Source organism: Tupaia chinensis, unplaced genomic scaffold (assembly GCF_000334495.1).
Source record: "Tupaia chinensis unplaced genomic scaffold, TupChi_1.0 Scaffold000430_1, whole genome shotgun sequence".
Taxonomy (NCBI): domain Eukaryota; kingdom Metazoa; phylum Chordata; class Mammalia; order Scandentia; family Tupaiidae; genus Tupaia; species Tupaia belangeri.
In genome coordinates, this window is record NW_006159935.1 from 3,559,424 (window position 1) to 3,571,976 (window position 12,553).

The 12,553-nt window shown below is 43.9% G+C and overlaps 1 protein-coding gene across 4 annotated transcripts in view; it reads left to right on the plus strand.

Annotated features, from left to right (window-relative positions):
• TNIK (TRAF2 and NCK interacting kinase) overlaps window positions 1-12,553 on the plus strand; it is a 417,539-nt gene that overhangs the window by 52,131 nt on the left and 352,855 nt on the right. The window lies entirely within an intron of this gene.

Below are 12,553 nucleotides of genomic sequence, written 5' to 3' on the forward strand. Positions count from 1 at the left end.
AAAGCTGACCCCAGAGCCATGATTCCTGAAGGGACTGGAGCAGCCATGAGGCACTGAACTCCTTCTTTTCTGGGCTGTTCAGCGACACTTCTGGTACTGGAATGTTTCTGATGAGATGGATGGCTGCAACTCAGAACCCTAAGATGCTCATGTGTGTTTTATGGTGGGACAGGCTGGTGTACTAGGGAAGCCTAGCATGTAGCAAGGACCTCAAAGAACTTGTTAGATTAAATTTAGAAACACTCAACCTCTGACAGTTCTGCTTCCCTGGGAAATGGAGATAAACTCTCAGCGTCTCCTGGAAGGGCATTTGCCCCCTGCGATTTGTAGAAGGTAGCTCCTGCTTTGGTGCTTGCCTTCTCTCCCCTTACCAACTTAGAACAGAGGGAGGGAGAATAGCTATCTTCCAGATAATATAACTACGCTCCCTTTCAGTTCACTGGTTCCTTCTATTTCTCTCGCCCATCATCCATTGAACTCCAGGGCAGACCCCCAACCTCCAGTGCCCAATTCCGACCTCCCCATGCTCCTGCTGATCTTTGCTCCCCAACCACTGCTGGATAGCCCTCCTCCTGTGTCCTCTTACCTTCCTCCACTCACGTTTTCTCCATCACAAGCGACGGGGACTCTCCATCACTGCCTTCGCTCCTGGTCTTTGTTTCTGCTCTCCTTTATTCTAGGTGGTGTCTCATTGAATCTGTTATGATCTGTGTCAGCAAAAACACTGAGCATTCAGTGCCAACTCAGTGGTCTGAGGAGGATCACACTCTGATGTCTCTATTTGCCATATGTAAAATGGGGACACAGCTCCTCACTCCAAGGGATGTTCCTAGACGAGCTTTCAAAACCGTGTTTGCCAGCAGGTGGCAGGGTGGTTAAGGCACTGAATCTGATCATGCATTGAGTCCCTAACCTGGTGTCCTGAAAATTATGCCAGGCGCATGTACATGTGTGTCCAAAATTCTGAGAGGAGAATGGAGGGGAAGGGATTTGGGTGTGTCCATCCCCCGGGAGACGATTTCTCACTTTCCCTCTCTCCAGGGAGCATACATGCCCTATGGCAAAAACCTTAAAGGAAAAAAATATGCCCAAAACAAAACTGTGCTTGCCCTCAGCATGTGGAGTGCTCGGCTGCATGGCCTCAGAGGTGTGGGTTCTCGGTGTTCCCAGTCCGTGCTGATCCGGCTCCAGGCCCTGCCGGCCATCTCCGAGAAGGTGCCATGGCATCGGGTTTCTGTCATCTATAGGACACAGTGTAGTGAAATCCCTGGGTGAGTCTTCTGGTGGGGAATGTCTGCTGGCAATGAGACGGACCCTGAACTACCGGTAAGTCAGTGTTGTGCTTCTGTCTTCCGGTTCTTCCCCTCTGGTTGTTGATCAGTGGCTCTCTGGTTATTAGCCTGACTGTGTGTTTGTGACCAGGGTATTTCAGACCCAAATATGCTTGTCGGCCTGTGATATAGGTCGTAAGTTCTCACAGGGGTTAGGCCACATAGGCTTTCCTAACAGCTCTGCTTTCTCCAGCCTGGTCCATTCCACCTCCGCAGAGCTGCGGTTCTGAGAAGTTAGGCCAGTGATTTCTTTCACCATAGCTGAAGGTTTCTTTAGGTTCCTTCTTGCCCTCAACCCAGCTACTTTTTTTTCAGAGATTTTTGCTGTAGGATGTGTGCGCAGAGATGTGGAGAGACAGAGACGTGGAGAGGCAGGTTACTGATTATAAGCATGTTAACCTGCTACATGGGGTAGGATATTTAGAATTAATTTCTATGTCTCTATTTTGAAGTTATTTGAATAGAATGGATCTATTTTCTACAGAATTTTCTTTTCTTTTCTTTTCTTTTTTTTCTCAGCATGTTGCTTCTACATTATTTTGTTGAGATCTTTTACCAAATTGGTATTTGGGATTTTTTTTTTTTGGCATATTTACTTCTTTATTTTATTTTATTTTATTTTATTTTATTTTATTTGGAGAGGTTTTATTTGCTATAGGGCACATGCGCTCGCCAGAAGACAGAGAGAGACATAGAGACAGGAAGCAAGAAATCACCTCCAGGGGGGATGGTCACACCCAATCCCTTCTCCTCCTTTCTCCTCTCGGGATCTTGGGCACGCATGCACACGTGCCCGGCGTGAGTTTAAGCCACCAGGTCTGGGACCTGAACTGCAGTTAACTACATGGGAGTCCAACGACATAGCCATTAGGCTAACTGCTGGTCCCTACTTCTTTAGTCTTTTGATGCTAAAGTCAGTAATCTAAGAGCAGGAAATTTTTGTCATCCAGATAAAATGCCCATGAGCCTTGTCTGATTATTTCAGTGTTGTCTAGTTTTTATAGAAGTATTATTATTGAAGTAGGAAATTGACAATTTGGGCCAGCTAGTAGCATGGTGGTTGAAGTGGCCAGATCCCACAGAGCAACTGTGTGGTTCAAGTCCTGGACCTGGTGGCTTGAGAAATATGCCAGGCATGTGTGTGGGTACTCAAGATCCTGAAAGGTGAAGTAGAGTAGAAAGAATTGCAGCATGCCATTCCCCATGGATGGTGCTTTCTCGCTTTCCCTCTCTGTCTCTGTCTCTCTCTCCTTTGGCAAGTGCATATTCCCTCTGGGGCATTAAAAGAAGAAAAAAGATAAAGAACGTTGGTGATTTGTTACATACCCACTGCTTGAGTGATTAAAATGCTATTTTGTTTAAAAGGTGAGTTACTTGTTTCTAAATTTGATGTCACTTCTACAAATCAACAAAAAGTTACTTGAAGGATACAAGTTTAAATGGTATTTACAGAGCTAAAGAGAATGTTTCAGTATTTATCTAAACGATTAGGTCTACTAACTTTCCTTATGGTTTATCTTTTAATCAAATCTATTGGAAATTTTTACCAGTGGATTTGACTGCCTGCATTCAAATCCCTGCACTTAATTAACTCGTGTGTGACCCTAAGGAACACATTCTCACCTCTTTCTCTGCCTCCATTTTCTCCGTGAAATGGGATAAGGAATATTCCTATCCTGTACAGCTATTGGGAGGGTCGAAAACGCTAACCTGTGTAGAGTGCTCCACGGTTAATTTCTAAGCTGTGCCATTTTGAGGACCGTTGCAGCTAACCTATGAGTTTAAAAAGAAGATGCCAGTTTCAAGTGAATAATTAGTGTATGAAGTATTTGATGTGCTATCGCCTTGGCGTAGAGGCGGTACGGCCTAGAGTGGATATGAGACTGAGTGGAGGAACCGTCAGCCCAGCAACCCAAAGTTCTGCTTTCCACTCCAAGTTCTGTCAGTTATGAGCCTGGAAATATCGCTTAACTGCTCTGAGCTTTAGATTCCCTGTCTGTGAATATGGGAAAAATAATAGTTTCCTTGCCAAGTGTACAGGACGCTTACGAGAATTAATTAGCATAATCAATGAGAGAATATACATATGAACTTTAAAAGAGATACAACTGCAGTCTGAAGTTGTGAAGCAGGAGGTTTGACTGAAGGCTGGCAGGGTGTGGGGTCTTGAGATACTCTTTAGCTCAGGGTTTTTTTAAAACTCAAGATACAAACTATCTTTAGTAACAGCCAGGCGTTTGGAAGATCAGATTGCTCGTGATTTCATAATGAATGTGTTGCAAAGACTTGTTAAATTAATGAACTGGTGACAGTTTGGTTGCAACGAAAGAAAATCGTTGACAAATGTTAATTTTTTACTCTTTTTACTTGCTTCTCACAGTGGTTCATAGACAGGGGTATCAGCTTTTGTAAATGTGAGAGAGGGTGATATTTTTGATGAGGATGGGCAGGGTCACTGGGGAGGCACCTATGCTAGTGTTTGGTGGACAGAGACCAGGGATCCTAAACTCCCAAGAATGTATGAGGCAGTTTAAGGAAGAATTGCTTTGCTCAAAATCATCATAGAACTGGGACCAGCAGATGGTGTAATGGTTATGTTGCTGGACTCCCATGTAGTTGACTGTGGTTCGAGTCCCAGACCCGGCAGCTTAAAACTCACACTGTGCATGTGTGTGTGTGTGTGTGTGTGTGTGTGTGTGTCCAAAATCCCTAGAGGAGAATGGAGGAGAAGGGATTGTGGCGTGGCCAATCCCCCCCACCCTCCTACCACCCCCCGGGGTGATTTCTTGCTTTCTGTCTCTCTGGTGAGCATGCATACCCTGTAGCAAAAATCTTTCTCAAAAAACAAAAACAAAACAAAACAAAACAAAAACTTCTCATAGAACCTCCCATGGAAACAACTTGTTACCAACATCCAGTTTCTATATACTTACACATTCATATTGGAGCCAGAATTGCTTTTATGAAAAACAAATGGCAATCCTTCCCACTTTAACAAATTGAAATAGCTTCTTCCCCTTCTCTCGTTGATTTTATTTTCAAGGCGTAGCCACCTCCCAGAGATAGGTCATGGGACACGGCCCTGTGTGCGATGCAGAGAGCCAGGTGGGCCGGCCGTTGTTGGGAAGAGAGCAAGCAAAGCCACTGGCCTCTCCCTGTTAACGGAAGCAAGAGCTTTTATTATTCTTAGAGTTTACTTTCTTTTTATTAGCTTTTGAATAGGTCATATAGTCACATGGCTCAAAAATGAAAGCAACATGAAAGTATGCCTTAAATAGCCTCGTTCTCTTTCATGTCCAATCTTTTCATTCTCTTCCTCTTCCTCTCCTCACCAATTCTTACTAGGTTGTTGTGCGTCCACTGCTTCTTTGTGCAAGCCAATGGCTCTGTTCATATCAGAACCCTTCTGTGTGTATTTGCTTTGTTTCTTATGCACTCACTGGAGCACATCCCTACACTGCCTCCTGGCAGGGACTGTCCCCCTCCAATGCATTCGTCTGCCCAGACATTCACCTGTTTCATTGGTGTGGAGTCATTTCCTGTGTCGCCTCTGAGCAGCCCCAGGGCAGACTGCCTGCCTGTCCCCTGTGTCCATCATGTAGGCATTTCCTTCTTCTGTTGACTTCCATATTTTAGATTCATGTCACCTTTTTCTTAGTTTACTTTCTGGTTTTCATAGAGTACATGTTTCAGTCACTTTCAGAGAAGGCACTGGAAATTTTTAGACACTTTCATACCTGTACTGTCATACCTGCATCTTCATAAAAAATCATGAATTTTTTATAGGTGTACTTGGTAAAGAATTCTAGGTTGGAAATTACACTTGATTTATTAATGAGTGATTATATAGGTCATATATAAGCAGAGAATTTATTTTCTCCGAAAGATTACAACATTAACTTGTTTGAACTGCCTACCATGGAACGAAAAAGAAAAATAAAAAAATCTGAATACTGGGTGAGCCCTATGGCCTGGAGGTTGTGGGAGCCACATCCCTCATGGCCAACCATGTGGTCTGAATCCTGAACCTGGCAACTTGAAAACATTCTGGTGAACCAGCAGTTAGCGTAATGGCTATGTCGCTGGACTCCCACGTAGTCGACTGTGGTTCGCATCTCGGACCCGGTGGCTTAAATCTCACGCCGGGCGCGTGTGCGTGCGTGCCCAAGATCCCGAGAGGAGAATGGAGGAGAAGGGATTGCAGCGTGACCATCCCCCCTGGGGGGTGATTTCTCGCTTTCTGTCTCTATGTCTCTCTCTGTCTGTCTGGCGAGCACACGCGCCCTATAGCAAAAACCTCTCCAAAAAAGAAAAAACATTCTGAGAACACGTGCAAAAAAAAAAAAAAAACATTCTGAGAACACGTGTATGCATGCAAAAAAGCCTCAACAGGATAGAGAAATGGAGGAGAAGAGGTTGCAATGTGACCATGCCCACTGGGGGGATCCTTTCCTCCTCTCTCTCTGTCTCTCCATTTCTCTCTGGCAAGTACTTGTGCAATTCTGACCAATTAGAGAAGAGAAAAAAAGGGTAAAATTTCTGAATTTTGAAGAGCTATCCTTTGATCTGGTACTTGTCTCTCAAGGGTGTTGTTTGATGAAGAAAGAAGGATGTGTTCTTGGGTCAACCTTGAGGATGTTAAGTGAAATAAGCAAGACACTGAGGGTGGTTAATGCATGGCTACACATGTATGAGATACCTGAGTAGTTAAATTCATGGTGATGGAAAGGAAAATGGTGGGGACCAGGACAGAGTATTGAGTGGAGAAGGGATGAGGAGTTCTGGTTCATCAAGTGTCAGTTTTGCAAGATGAGAAGAATTCTGGAGGTGGGTGGGAGTGGTGGCTGCACTCCGTGGATGTACTTAATACCAGAGATTCATGCTTAGGAATGGTTAGGATGGTAAATTGCATATTTTGCCTCAATAAAAAAAATGGTTAAAAAAAGAATGATGTGTTTAAGTCAAGTGATTAGGCCTTTCTGTAAGGGTGATATCAAAAGATAGACACCGTTCAGTGTATCCCTGTCCATGTATGAAGGAAAAAACGTTCACACTGCACTGCCAGCAATACCGTGTTTTCTTAGTTTTAGAAGCTGAGAGTTGTGCTATTGATCCCGATTTCCTCTTTGCATTCACTGCCCTGTGGTTCACAGCCAGATTGGAGACTCACTACTGGTGTGAAGAAGACCTGTGTGCATGTCTATCCATGTGCATTGGACACGGAATTTCGTTCCTAACCTTTAGTTTTCTTTAGACCGATCACCTTCCTTGCTTCTCTTCATTTTGCTCTGCCTGAGCCTTCCAACCTCCACAAATCCTCCTGAGTGAGGTGGGGCATAACAGAATGGAGCTCAGAATGCCTTCCCTACATTAGCCTCACTGTGGCTTTCTAAAAAGAGCATGAGTTTTCATTCAATGGTTGAGTCTTTTGTACTGCCGTATTTATGGGGAAAATGGTACCAGTTGTCTTTAGTCATTATCACAAGAATGACAGTCACTAGCTATTCAAAAATAAGAAAATGGAAATCTCTAGAAAGATGTGGTCATTGGCATCTCTTATTTGAGGGGATTAACACCCCACATTTCTCGTGAATTTTCCTGTGTTAATTGAGAAGTAGCTGTGGACTTCTGTTTCACAGGCCCCTAAGAAACAGATGTGCTCACTCTGACTGGTTCCAGAAGTAAATAACAACAGCTCACACCAGTGACGGTCACTCGAACATGTATCGCGCTCTCATTTTGTGCCAGACACCAGGCCATGTCTAAATGCATTATTTAATTCTTCCAACAGCCCTATGAGGTGGATATTAAATTACTTTCTTGCCCTTTTATGCCAATTCCCCCTGAAACTCCCACATAAAGATTCATCTGACCATCTGCTTCTCACTTGCTCTCTGCAATGTTGAGTACTACTAGGAAAAAAAAAATCACTCCACAGTATCCCCTGGTGCTCCTGGGTGTTTTATAACTGCTTCCCCTGCCCCAGATGCCTTGTTCCGAGATGTGCAGAGACCGTTCCAAATTTTGTTGCTCCTTACGCCCTCTGCTTTCTCTGTTGTCATGACCTTACCTCCTAGTTGGCAAAACTTTGAATCCTCTCCTTCCTCAGTCTCCTGCTCTTACATTTCTGAACCTGTTTCCTTCTGTTCTCATCCTCTTCTTTCTCGAACCAGTGATTCTTGGCCAGCTCTGTGCATTGGAGTCTCCTGGCACCTGTTAGAATCAGCCACCCTACTTCTTGTCCGCGAACACGGTGGTCAGCAGTCTGCTGAGGGGGCCCAGGAGATGCGAATGGGCTGCTTGGTTAAGGATCCCTGCATCAGATTCCAGGAGATAAAGTACCTCTTTTGTTCAAGGGTGATTCTTCCCCTAGGCTCTGGTTCCCTGCCCTTCCTTCTTCTCTTTTCTCCAGGGGTAGACCTGCCCCACTATCCCTTACTCTCCTGAGTTTTCATTGGCCCCCTTTCCTCTGCCTTCTACTGTGGCTTCAGGTACCAACTCAGATCCTTCTCTTGACCTTTGAGTATTGGCCTGGTTCTCCTGCCATTGTCACCAAGTCCTTTGAAGAGTAATTCATCCTCTGCTATTCTGACTGTGGTCCTCCCTAAATTATCCTGGGGGCTGGCGGGTGCCACTGGACTTACACATGGTTGACCATGGTTCTAGTCCCAGACCTGGTGGCTTGCTTTCTCACTCTCCCACTCTCTCTTGCTCTGTCCCTTTCTGGTCAAATTAAAATAACTGAAGTTAAATGAAATAATTCTTTATAATGAAATCACCCTGGTCAAGATCTCCAGGGGCGCTGGAAACCAAATCTGAAAGATGCTTTGGTGATCTCTCTTGATTTGGTATCACTGGGGCATGTGCTGCTTGGGAGGTCCTCAGGTTCTCCTGCTTAATTTCTCCCATGCTTTTCAACATTTTTTTTCCAGCAACACTAAGAATAAAGTAGAATTTTACTTTCTTTACAAAAAAGGATGATGTGGAAGAGTATCATAGGGATGAAGTGTCTTTCTGTTAGGGGTCTGGATTGAAGATTTTCTGCGAGGAACACGAGGACATCGAGGATGGATCTGGCATGATTTCTTAAAACTCCTATAAAGAAAATTAAGGAAACCACAATCTTAGGTCTTTGAGTTTGACTTTGCATGGCAAGAGAATTGTGGGTTGAGAGTATGGTTTCTGCCAATTTGAAAAAAGCATCAATCCCTAGGTCCTCTTAGAGTCTGATGGACTTTCTAGAAGCCAGCTGAAATGGACAGCACCCACGTGTGCATCTTCCTGGGAGAGCTGTCCTGTGAGCTTGCTCTGTCACCTTGACAATGGCCCTGCTTCCCAGAGCTTGAGTGGACAGCCATGTGCAGCCCAGAATAGGCAACTCGGAATTAATTCTGAACTCTCGACTTCTTTCTGCTTCAATTTTTTTTTCTTTTTCAATTTCTTCCTCTCCCTGCCATGTAGAAATGAAGCATGCTGAGTATAGAAAATATGGAAAATCCCCAAACAGAATAGAGAATAAAAGAAATTTTGCTATCATCCACTATCCGTTATATCATAACTCAGAGAGACATCACAAAACATGTTGATTTTTTTTCTTAAGTATGCAAACACTTGCACACATGTTTTTATAAGTAACATTTGGATTAAACTGTAAATAGTGTTGTTGATTTAGTTTTTGTTTTGGGTAATGATCTCTATGTCATAAAAAATTCTTATGAACATAGTTTGTTTAATGGCTGCCCAGTATTCTAGCATAGAGAAGTTCATAATTTATTTAGTTAATCCCCTGCTGTTGAACATTTAGGCTGTTTCCAATTTGTGCTCTTATAAATAATGCTGCATTTAATAACCTTGAACATAATTGCTCATGCATTGCCAGTTCTTTCTTCAGGTCATATTTTTAGAGGCTGAATGTTGCTGGTTTTGGGATGACACCAGCACTGTTGTGATCAATCGGCCTCTTGCTCATCAGTCTCCTGGTGGAAGGGTGGAGGAGGATGAGGAATTCACCTGCCGCTGTTCACATCTGCCTGAGATCGGCTAGGCCCCATGCTGGATTTCAGAAGGAAGCTTTAAAGAATTTCTTCAGGAACCCAGAGATGGGAAGCCCTGCCACAGGTGAAATCGAGCTGTCTTCAGAATAATCCTTGATTTGCTGTGGGCAGGTTCTGAATTCTCTGTTCTCTGCATGCTTGGTAGATGTTCTGAATGATTTCAAAGAGCCTTGTACTTCTAAGGCATTGTGCTCACCTCTGAGATGCAACAGGAGGTAAGCCCTACAGGAGCTCACATGCAGTGTAGGCGGCAAGCAGGGATAAGCAGGGAAAAGCTTACTGTGGGTAGGAAGCGCCCTGGGAGAACAGAAAAGGGAGTCTCCAGTTCTTTGGACTAAGGAGGCCACAGAGAGCTATACTATCCATGCTGCAGAGGTTGCTTTCTGAGCTGAATCTTGAAAAACAGGAATTAATTCTTCTATATAGAGAAAGGTATGTGCAAAACTACGGAACTGTGATGGTTACATGTCATGCCAGAAGAACCATTCATATATTACCATAGGTGGCACCTGGGCAGAACTTCCCAGCCTCTGTGCACACAGGGTGTAGGGTCTGTGTATACAATGGCCCTTTCAGTCTTAGAGCTTGAGCCCCTGACCCTGGGCAGGTTTGCCCGTTTGCCCCGTTTGTGTTGTATAGAAAAGCTCAGATACCACCGATTCGGTCCATGGTAGAGGGTAACGGGGAGCTGAATTGGAAAGTTGGACTGGGTGCGAATTACGGAGGAATGTGTGGGATGTCTAAGGAGGACTTGGGATTCTATTGTCAGCTGTTGGGGGAAGTCAGTTCCTCTGTTACAAACTGCTGTGGAGGTAGAAGATACAGGTCCTCTGGTTGCTCATGAACACATGAAGCTGCTGTCGTGCTGTGCTGTCCTGACAATTCCACAACATGCATCTCCCCCTAAATAACAATTCAGAGTTCTTCACTCTGCTCACTGACCTGTTTCACACCTCTTCGGGGAAAATATTGCAATATCGGAGCTGCGCAGTGGAAACTTGCAGTTGTGAAGACTCTGTGAGTTGGCAAAAGGTGACAGTCTAAGTAGGAATGATTTGAAAAGTGCTAATAGTGAAACATGAGCTATTTTGGTATCTCCAAAAGTTCTGTGCTATTTATTTCGACTGTGTGTGAAAAAAAAACCACAGTAAATGGGAAAATCGTGTTTTGGCCAACGTAAATTAAACCTCCACGCATCATCGGTCTGTGGTGGTCTCTTCCTTTAGCATTTCCTATTCAGTACGTATCACATTCATATCCACGGTTAAGAATTCTGTAGCTGTGTGGCTAAGAAAAAATAAAAATGCTGAAATTCCCAAAGGTATGTTAGATGCACTCACTTTTACTCTTTATTTCTTGCTTCTTTTTTTGTTTGGTTGTTTTAGTAATTCTAGACTATAGAACTAAACAGAAAAGGAAAAAAACATGTATGTTGTAGTACGGAAATAGTTTCATTGAGAAACCCTCTGTGCTAATGTCTGGTGTGCTTGGATTATCTACATATATATGAGTTTTAGGAAATTATACAAGCCTTTGTCCATATACATATTTTCTTTTAGATATAAATTTATTACAGTGTTATCTCTGTGTTTAAAAATTAAATTTCTTTTTGATAAATTGTCATTGCACAAGCTCTGTTGTCCTTACAAAGAGGTATTTTAATTTCTGTTCCTCTTTGTTCTTTACTAACTGCAGGTCAAGATTAGGGGAATCGCATTCACATGGGTAGTTGAGCAGTCAGCATATTTCATGCTAATTGTCGTGGGGTGTTAGAATTCCTGCTTGCTGGGGCCCACCGCTTTCTGGGCAATGGTAGACCATGAGTGAAGACACTCAGAAATACCGTATTAAAATTCATCTCCATGTTGGCCAACTTCTTAACCCCCTTGACATAGCGAACGTGAAGGTAAGTGATGTACTCTTTGGTCTGTCACCTTCCTCTGTCCATCAATCTGTCCGTGCCTAACCAGGAGGAGTGCAGCCGACTGTGGAAAACAGGGCAGGCGCTCAGTGGGAAAATGAGAGACAGATGCCCTTAGCACTCTTGTGTCCAAGGCTTCGGAGACTGACACGTCCAACCCACGGTGGTTCGTGAGAGTGTGAATAGATTTTCCAGATGCCGTGTCTTGGAGCTCTCCAGTGAAGCTCGGCTCTGCCCCCTCGTCTCTGCTCTGCTGCCCCGTTGCCTGCTTTGTCTTGGCAGCATACCCCTGGCAATTCAGACTCCTGGTGGGGAGTAGACTTCTTTCAATTCTTATAAACATCCTTGATGGGAATCACCGGTCTGAAAATACAGGCTGTGCCCAACGGGTTGATGTTTCTGTAGGTCTTCCACGTTGATCCATTTTCATAGTCCAGCTTTAGTAGTTTTACTATTGAAATTGTCATCTCCAAATACTGAGGACTGAGTCTTGAAGCAAAATGCTGAATAAATGTCCTTCTAAGAGTTAAGGGCATCCGAGAATGGCCAGGAAAGGGGAATCCTTGATTCTGCCAAGTCCATCTCTCTTTGTGCTACTGAATTTTTTAGTAGATAGAAAATTTTAATTCTTTTTTTTTTTTAAAGAAAGATTTTTGCTATAGGGCATGTGTACTTGCTGGAGAGACAGAGACAGGCAGAGAGACCAAAAGCCATAAATCACTCTCCAGTGGATGGCCGCACCACAACTCCTTCTCCAGGCTCCTCTTGGGATTTTGGGCACACACAGACATGTGCCTCGTGTGAGTTTTAAGCCTCTGGGTCCAGGACTGGAACCATGATCAACTATGTGGGCCTAGGGATGTAACCATTATTATGCCACCTGCTGGTCCCCCAAATTTTAATTCTTACAAGATAGTATCTGCACACGCATGAAAAATTGATGTGTAACCATTTATTCATAGAGAGCTGCTGTTGGCACTGAGGACCTACCATTGGCTGACTTGTCTGGCTTAACACCAGAAGTCATTGATGTATGTCTTCATTCTTCTGGGAGTCATTATCACAGCTGCTGAGTCTAGTTCTTTTCTTTTCTTTCTTTCTTTCTTTCTTTTTTTTTATATAAAGAATTATTCAGGGAACCAGCAGTTAGCCTTATTGCTTTGTTGCTGGACTCCCACGTGGTCGACTGCAGTTTGAGTCCCGGACCCGCTGGCTTAAACTCACGCCGGGCATGGATGTGTGCGTAC